Here is a 10,940-nt window from a genome sequence, read left to right as displayed (position 1 = left end):
ATGTAAGAACTCTACTATAGGTACTATGAATAATACGTGCTTACTGGTCGATGACGATAAAGATAATCGCATATACTGCGTAAGTATAGCGTCTAAGTATATACGGAAAAAATTCGATGGGAAAAAAAAAATAAATAATAATTCGAGTATGTGTATTAACGCGCGCGGTTTTATAAAGCACATATGAGTCTCTATATATACGAATTACCCGAGGAATTACCTATATGTATATAAAATATAATATTTTATGTACATCAATCACGAAATATAATACGTACAGAAGATTTGATCATACGGACTATAATCATAGAGCAAAATGGATACATACATATAGGTATATTCAATATCGTATACGCACATATTATGCGTATAAGTACCGGGGTAATAATAATAGTAATAATAATATTTATACATATACACCTATGTGTGTTTCTGATGGTGTTATTCGTACACCAAAAAAATAAAATCACTACAATTTACAATTCTTTGAATATTTAAAAAAAAACACCGCCTATAAGAGCGCTTTTTTAATAAACGACATATTTTCTTATTTGTTACGTTCTACAGTATGGATATAATATAATATGAATATCAATTGTAATATCATAAATGTACGCAGGCACGCAGCTTGAGTGTTGAGTATAAGTGTTTTGATTTTCTAGTGACACCAATTTGCTGTGGGTTTTTATCAAAATTATAATTGATCTTTTTTTGTTTTGGAGGGGCCGAGGAGGTAGTCAAGCACTCCCCAAAAATTTGAAACTTGATTCAGTATACAATATTATAAAAGAATACCATGGTATTATATCCAAATTGTATTTAAAAGTTTACCAGAAGTTTCTGAAAAACAATATTTTTCATATTAAATGTGCATAGTTAATGCATTTTTGGAATTAAGACTGATCATAATAATTTATCATGAAATAATGTGTACAGTGTTTTAGAATTTATAAAATAACGTAATAATTAATAAGCATTGATCAAAAATATAAACGAATACAATTTATTATTTACGGATTATGTATATCTAAAATAATAGTATGAGTTTTATATAAAAATAGGTTATCATTATATTACAGTCACCTGGTAGAATAAACAAAATTATTATATTTTTATTGTATCAAAAATTTAAAACTTTATCTAGTTGTGCCGAACGAATAATTATTTTAAATAACCATATTTTTTGTTTAAACAAACTAATGTGATTACTGCATTTTTGATCCAATACTTTCCAATATTATAATAATGCACTTTAATATTGCGTGTGGCCGAGATTCAATAGTGACGTGTAAATATAAACATTTTAAAAAGAAAAATGAAGAAGACCAAAATTTATCTTATTTTTTTTTAATAATGATATGCGTTAGTCACTAAAATACCTAAACAAAACCCAATGAAAGAATGTTTGTAATTTATGCATTCGATGAAAAAAAAATATGAGTAGGTACCTATACCTAATTAAACAGATAGATTGAATTCTTCGACGCACTCGGTCCGCACGTCGACTGTCCGTAACGAATCTACATGTATTGAACATTTTTTAATTTGCTTTGTTTAAAAGGCTTTTCTACAAACGCATAATATTATATGTGTATATGTATATTATACTCCGTGTGAGTAAACATTTATAAATCATAGTAAACGTTTTAATTAAACGCATACTAACTAAACGCACGTCATATTTTATGTTATTGTGTTTGTATACATATTTATAATATATTATACAATAATATGTATACGACACCGGTGTGTAAAAGTTATTTTCGAAACTATTTCTCGACTACGAGTTACAGAAACGAATAAGTCGTTTAAATCACGCGTTACATTTAACACGTTACGGTAAATATAGTAAATGCGATTTAAATATTATTAAAAAATATGTATCATAATACGTATATACAAATATATACGTATCACATACGAGTATATTATATTAACGTGTGCATAATGCGTTATAATAATATAATATTATTGTATTTTGTACAATTTATACATTTGATTGTCATTCTTGTGTTTTTATATCGAGCGCATAATAAACACATATTTTGTGGCCTCGCCAACTTATAAAGTAGTAATACCAATGTCAAACTAAACCACAGTACCACAGAGTTATATATTATTACAATTAAAAACGAATTGAACTGTAATTAATAAACGTGCAATTATTATAATATTATAACATAACGTTGGTCGTGTGATATTGAAGTATACCTATGTCCTTTGATTATACACGGTTGGCTGTTGGCAAGGTGGTTGTATGTTGATCGTATTAAAAATTGTAATGCACGTTACTACAGTTATGCACACCTATATAGGTTGGCGCGAGAAGAATTTTCGGAAAAATAATCTATTCTTCTGATGGTTTTAACATTTTCAGACTATCCTTTCACGACAATGGTGATTGGCGGTAAATACATCACAATCACTTGCACGCTGAAGGGTCGTTCAAACTTTTCGTTACAAAATTGGCGGAGATACCTCAAGGATACGTCTTATATAATGCAACTCCCACTATATAGTTTCATAACGCAAAATTAACACGACCCCTTATGTATAGATTAAAATATATAATAATAATAGTAATAATGCGCGTTATAAATCTTAGCCGTACACTCGCTAAACACAATAACCGATGTCGTCCCCCGCATCAACCCCTCACACGACGTCTGACAAAATATGTCTTAACCAGCAAATATATTTCTTTTTCAAACACACACACACTCACACACATACACACATACATACGTCACAGAACGTCGTTTATTATTTGAAACGTGTTATTCTTGTTATGAATCGTTTCGGCGGCGGATACATTCAAATCAATCAACCGCATTGAAAACGGACCCCCGGTGGACGGACGAACCGAGATATAATATGTATAATATGGTATGCGCGCACACCGCGGCGGGCCTACAACATTCCGGTTCCATTTGGACCCCACGGCCAATCGCTGCCGCCGTATAATATAGTTTAGCACGATAATTAAACAATTATATTCATCGGTGTTTTTTTTTTTTTTTTTTCTAAAATATTTTATCACATCATCGTCAAGGAATGCGAGGGTAGTCGAATAACGCCTAGTATAATGCGTATAATAATAACATATAATATACATATATATATATATACAATGTAAAAGAGATAAAACGAAAAAAACCGCGTGATTTCACGATCAGTGATCGATTACAGAAGCAACGCCTCGAGTAAAAAACGAAATAAGGAATTGATCAGGGAAGAAAAAAATCAAAACGTGAACATTATCATATACTTTTATACATTGTACACACGCCGTCATAACATATAATACTACGATATTATTATGATCGCGTCCAAATAAAGTATTTTATAATCGTAAACCGTTTTATTCGACATAATCGCGGGTTGTCGTATAAAATATATTATACGTCTGTAGTATATAGGTGCACATGCCCATACGCGATGCGACCGAGCCGTTATTAAAAAAATTAACTCGAAATCGGAAAACACGAAATCACCATACCTATTTTGGTGGGTGGAAAATGTATAATCGTATACTTAATACAATAAAATATTTATTTTTTATTGCTGCGGCGCGCGTGAGTCTACGTTATAAGCTCGAAGGACCTAGGGGGATTTTGTTCGATCACGGCATCGCCATTTGTCTATCATATTGTGATTATAATATTTATGCTACGCGTTGTCGACGGGCGGTGCTGGGTCGCACACGACGACTACCGTGTGTGCGACTGAAATTATAAATATCAATAATGATAAACGCAACCGAAATAATACGTTTAAATAAAAAAAAAAATGACGTAGGTATAATGTACGGCTTGGACAACACGCGCGTGTACAACAGCATATACCTATAACAGTGCTTTTATACATAATACGTACCTCTCCCCCGTTTACATATTATTATATATATAAAGAGTAATAGGTAATAATTGCGCGCGAGACTGCTTCTCGTGCTGTGCAATTAAATGCAAATTTGTATAATATATTATTTTATTTAATCGGCACCGAATCGTGAGAATTTATCGATTATTATTATTCACCATCGTAGTTATATAACAACGTAAAAAACAGTCCATGAACTCGAAAATATATTCGTCCGCCGCGGCAGCCGTCACGAAAAAGACCGTGAGGATATCACGCTCGGTCGTAGTAGTGCGTAATGCATATTTTATGTGTACACGCCGGCGAATGTACTAATTGACCAGGTCGCATCGTCAGCGGAAAGAACAATACGATCTATAATGACAATAATAATAATTGTGTAATGATAACTACAGAGCGATAATAAGGCCGAACTAATCGCCGCCGGGCCGTAAAACAATTAGAAAATGTCGTCGTCCTGAGCTAACCCCCCTGTCGACACGCCGCGACAGTTTTCCGCTGCTATCCCTCCCCCGCCGCCCAATCCCCGCTTCAACGAGAAGACGATGAGTATAATAACGGAGACGATCCGACCGGACGAAGACTATCCGATCGGCGTGTCTAGTTGTTGCTGCAAAGAATCCAGACGACGAAAATGGTCTTTTCTGCGGCGGCGCTGCGGTTGCAGACGATTAGGCATCGGGAGGATATTATTACCGTTTCCTTTTAAGCGCACATTTACCCGTACAATTAATAAGCTCGCAGGATCCACTTCCGGGTACGTGTGTACCGTATTCGCTGCACCTGCAGGCGCGGCTGCGGTGACGAACCGATAGAGGTACGCTATATGCCAAGAAGAGAGTACCACCAGCGGAAACTCGACATCAGAGACGACGTCGTTTGTAACGATAACGATTTAAAAAAACAAGCGCGATTTGTATTATAATATTTAGATGCGTAGTCGATACGATACTTACGCACGCGGAATAGCTGTCGACCGATTAGTGAAAAATTCGCTACAGGATGATTTGAATGACGTTATCACAGTTTTGAGACGACTAAAGTCGCACGTCGTTCCGGCGATTCTGCGATTGCATTGTATCGACGATATCGCGTGTACGTCATTCTCATTAAAAAATAAACACCTGCACGGATGCTGGTTGTCAATGATAGTTTACGGGACGGCCGGCGGGAGTCGATGCCTAAAAATCGACTGTGAAATAAAAAATAAAAAAAAATTTAAAAATCAAACAGGCCTATATGGCAGTACCGCGTAATAAATTACGTATGTAATATTATGCATAGATAAGGTAAGAACCTATGTACGTTCTGCCCACATTTAATGTAATATATTCTCTCGTGGTATTCGTAGTATAAATAAACTCTGACCACGGTATAATATTGTAACGTGACCGGAACAATAATACGAGTAGGTACCTATGTACGTATTTAGGCATAATAATATATACATCCAATCAGTGGACGCGCGTTTGTACGTCTGACGAGTCGACGAGACTTTTGCGTCTATTACAATAATATATTACGTAATAAGGACCTAGGTACCCGTTCTCATTTATATATTATAATATGTATATATATATATATATATACGCGCGAGGCTGCTACTAGTGTTTCGAAGACCATTTTTCATAATAACATCGTTCGTTTACACACACGTTTAATATACATATACACATAATATTTTATAGAAGTGTTCACGTACTACGTTTATACTGTATATATATATATAAAAAATATGTGTATAATGATAGATATCGGAGGAACGTAAATTTGTATACCTATGTATGATAATATGTATTGGAATGCCAATCGGTTTCACGTGTGGGCGAAACACACTTGACCCAAACCGTAGGGGGTATGGACGACGACGACGACGACGAAGACTCGGGACGACGGGTGAGAGAGAGGACACTGTTGCATCTGATATACATTATAATATACACGCGCACACATACGCACAACAGTACAGGTATATATGCCACGGCGGGGAGGGGCGGGCTGGCGGGCGGTCAAACAGGTACCGGTGAGTCTGCCGGGGACTGGATCGGACCGCGCGTGTGTGCGCGCGGGCGGCGCGCGCGGACGAACAATGGTAATGGAATGCGAGCCGTCGTGGTGCCGGACCTATATGAGACGCTGCTGCTGCTGCTGGTGCTGCTGCTGCTGTTGCTGTTGCTGCTGCCACGTTCGAATCTCCTACGCGCATACGTTTACACGCGCAAGACCCCGTGCTCGCGAGACACCTGGACGACGTAAACAATATAATACTCGTATCGTTCCTTGTACAGGGTGTCACTGCACAATGCACATAGACGTGTTGTACCGTCCACGTTCACCGTTGGTCTGACCGATGTGTATGCGAAATATGACTGCGATTTCGGATAAGGTGTTGCGTACAATATCCGTTAATACACGTCTGGTGCACCGCATCCGGAAGCCCGCGATTGTATCGACGTTTTCTAGTGCTCGAACTCGAATTGTTCTCAAAGTCCAATATCGGAGATTTCCATTGTTAAGTACATCGTTTGAACTGTTGCGAGTATGAGTCTCTTAGAACATTGCGCGGGACACGATAGTAAATAAATGTGTTATACTACGATTTAATATGTATACGTGAGAAATACACTGCGAGAGACACCCTGTGTAATGTATGCGTATACGCACAACAGCTATGTATAACACGCACTCTGTGTATTATGTATGAATTTATCCGTACGTGTGTGGGAGAGCACTTCTTGCGTCCCATTATCATTGTTATAGTGGACGAGTTGCGTCTAGGTACCTATAGACACTAGTTGCTGCAACCAAAATAAATATATTATGTTTTTACACAATGATGCACAAAATGTAGTCCCATTTTAATCCCAAATTAACCATTGACGAGCAGTTAAATTAATTAAATAATTATATTAAATAACATAAAAAAAACAATAAATACCTACGAGTTAAAAACAGTGTGGTATAAATTGTCTGGCTACCGTTTTTCAAAATTATAATATTAAAATTCAAAATTATTAATAACGATTGCGATATATTGTTAAAAATATTATGTACAGTGTACACTCTATTTTTATACTACATGGGTGAAAAGTGAACTATAACCATATATTACACACACACACGCGCGCGCGCGTATAGGTATAGGTGTTACAATAACACAATGCTAAAATGTTTAGCGACGGATAAGTCGGTGTGTTTACCTAGAATACGACTAATACGTCGTGTATTCAATGTTTTGTATATAGTAATATGTAATATATACGGTTAACGGGCTAAGTATAATATAAGTACCTATTTATATACCCCGAACCCGATATACCCGATAACTACTCCGTTTCTTACGTCCTCGATCGAATTACTATTTACTATTTATTATATCATACATATTATGTATATAATACCCTGCAACTCGGCTGCAAGCGTAGTTTTATATATATTTTATAACTCGCGTACGAATACAATATTTAACAGCTGTATAAGTGTTTATATGTATACAAAACTCGGTATAATGATGATAATAATAATAATAATATATACTAAACGCATACGTGACCACGGTTAAGCAGAAGACGACCGCGGCGGTGGCGATCAGATGGTATAGGTGGGTGTGGTAAATGGGGTGCCGGCCCGCACCATCAGCAGGTGTCGATTACCTTGTTATATACCTTGTTACGACCGACGCCCCTGCCCAGCTATATCATAATGTACTTATACACACATACAAACGTATTATGTGTGTAAGTGAATATAAGGTACGCACTATATGCGCGCACGGACTCGCGTATTATAATATCATATTCGAATGCGCGCATTTAGGCGTGCGGAGCCGTTTAATATTATTTCGTTCTCTCAAACGACCCGGGAGTCGGGACCGTCGGCTCGTTCTGAAGGACATTCGGTACGTCGATCCAGCTGTTCCTGTAGCAGATGATGCCGATTCGCGTTTCGGATTATTATTATTTCCTCTACGTATCAATTATTATATACAAGCTCCGGTAAGAAACCCACCCGCGAGCGTCGATGGAGATTCGGTGGCGGCCCAGCTCTACATGCCTACGTGTAGTATACGAATAATATTTATAATAATAATACAGACTGACAACACGTAGATACCTATATGTACGTTTATTAATATGTACAATATGTATACCCGCCGTAGTTAACCTACGGGCTAAGACCAACCGTATGTATATGGGACGGATATTACCTATGCATCTACATTGGTCGCGGTGGTTTACCGTTAATACACGACCGTATAATATATATGTATATACATATATATTATACGGTATCTGTGATGAATAATAATATAATATAATATGTATTATTAGTGCATATACGGTTTATCAGAGCTGTATAATAGACTGCGCTAGATAGTTCTACTCTCTAGAAAAAGACTCCGTTATATTATTATACTCGTATGTCTTATCAGGAATATTTCTCTGTCTGACCGATTTGTGTTTTGTACATGATCAAACCTTAAACAGATGAAAATAATCTAATACTGTGTGGATGGATGTACACGAGTGGGTTGTTGTTTAACACGATTATACACACGAGAATTTACATTAATGAAATCAATAAAAAGTACGGGGTACATAAACATTTTTACATATTATTACTTATTTCCATATAAACACATATACATATTATGTTAATATAACAATAATTATATGTATTCCGGAAAAACGTTAGATCGTTAACTTCTCTAAAAAAATAGCTAGTAAGACACCAATAATTAGAAAGTATGAAAAAATAAATAATTATAAAAGAACTCTGAATAAAAGCGTTCGAGTTAATCCTGTCGGCTGCACAACATAGAGAAGTTCATTTTTACTAAGAATATATATACCATATGTAATTATATTATACGTGAGTGATTGTCTACACTTATTATATATTTACTGTTTTCAATTTACACGACTCACAGCCAAAAGTGTTTGTGCGTGCGTGTGTATATACACAATTCACATACTCTGTTATTATTGTGTTTGTGCATCTCCCTCATTCTTTCTCTTTCACCACCTCTTTCTCAACACAAGTATATGTAATTGCAATTCTCTCTCAGAAAAAAAAATAAATAAATAAAAATCGATTCCATCGACAACGTTGGTATAGATATAATACTATACACACACGAATCCGACAAATAGGTTTCCCGCGGATAACGATAAAAATCGTATACATACACACGCACATATTATACTGTACAGTTTATATACTGTGACAGACGCAGTAATTGACAAACTGTTTTTCACTTTACGGAACGAAAGCAATCCTATTTAATCGTGTGAAATGTTATTTTATAACAAAACCAATTAAATCGTATGTATTTAATATTTTTATTCTTTTCGTGTATAGGTTTAGTGTAACAATTTCCGAAATATATCGAGTTGATTTTGTTGTATGTAGCAAAATAATAAGTGTGCCAATTAAACACATAATATCCCATTTAAAATAGAAAGCGGTAATATAATGATAATATGTGGATAATCCAGAAAATCCAAAACTGCAGTATTTTACACAATTGTGTTCTATTACAGGTGATATTATAGTGTATCGTTTAGTATCGTAGAGCGGGTGCATTTTTTAGAATATCCAATGGATATGGAAATATATAATGGTTTTGCTGCGATTATATAATTCACGATAATAATGTGTTCGTTTTAATAATGTTTTGAAGATTTTTCACCAAACATTTCTTAAGATAGTATTACATATAAAAAAAAAACTTTTATTAAATCTATAATATTGCAATATACACATCGCTATATAAAAAATATAACACTAAAAGTTACTTAGAGCGGAGATTTATTGAATTTTATTTCTCTGCAGTCTACAAGTAATAGTTCTCGAGAAAACCTAATATTGAAAAATAGCAGAATAACTTTTAAGTCTAGGTATATTGTAATAGAAATCGTGGATTTAACTAAAATATCTAGTCCACTTTCGCGGGTATAATGCGAAATTCGCTTAGAATCGTTATGCAAACGAGCGAAGATTCATCATTTATTTCAAAGTTTCGAATATACAAAGACTACAAACCGGAACGATGTACCTAATGTAAATTTTTTAGAATAAATCAATGTTTTTAGATATTATAATATATTAGCCATAGATGTAAGTTAGAGCTCTGCACGGTCCGGTCTAGACCGGTCCGGACCGGACCGGACCGGACCGTGGTCCGGTCTTTTCGGTCTTTGTGCATTGTAATTTAATGTGGTTCGGTCCGGCTCAGTCCCTTCGTCTAAAAAAAAAAATGGTCTGGTTCGGTCCGTCTTCAATTCAAATTCGGTCTCGTTCGGTCCGGTCCCGTTATCTTAATTTTATATAATTTCTAAATTTATATGACATGGTAAAATAAATAACTTCATAATATCATATTATTTTAATTTTAATTATAACGTTTTGGGACCCAAAAATAGCTCGTCACGTATTTATAATTTAGTCTTGTTGTTGACATAATATTTACCCATTATACTCGTAGATCCACAAATATAATGCGAGGACCCGAAATAATGAAATTACCCGCATTGTGTTCACTCATTCACTGTTCAGTATTATACTATTATATTATTCCAAAATATATACATTATGATTAGTGATCGTCTAATAATTTCTATACGGTATAATAATTATCTCAAGTGCTTTTAAATTATACTTAAATGATAGGTGAATAATAGTCAGTGGCGACCCCGAGTTTCAATTTTATTTTATTGGTCCGGTCCGGTCCGGTCCTAGTCTTGGTTAAAATTTATCGGTCCGGTCCGGTCCGGTCCTGGTCTTGGTTAAAATTTATCGGTCCAGTCCGGTCTAAATTTTTTTTTATTTTATCGGTCCGGTCCGGTCCTGGTCTTGGTTAAAATGTATCGGTCCAGTCCGGTCTAGAAAAAAACGGACCGTGCAGAACTCTAATGTAAGTATATTAGTCATAGATGTAAAATGTAAATATATTTGCAATAAATGTAAGTATATTATATATATATATATATATATAAACACATTATTTACATTCAATTTAACTTTAGATGGTGTATATGAAAATCGCGCAAATATATATA

Source organism: Melanaphis sacchari, unplaced genomic scaffold, assembly GCF_002803265.2.
Source record: "Melanaphis sacchari strain LSU unplaced genomic scaffold, SCAv2.0 Contig11_pilon_pilon, whole genome shotgun sequence".
In the NCBI taxonomy this organism is placed as follows: Eukaryota; Metazoa; Arthropoda; class Insecta; order Hemiptera; family Aphididae; genus Melanaphis; species Melanaphis sacchari.
The sequence above is the reverse complement of the archived record's forward strand: the minus strand, read 5'-3'. Positions refer to the sequence as shown.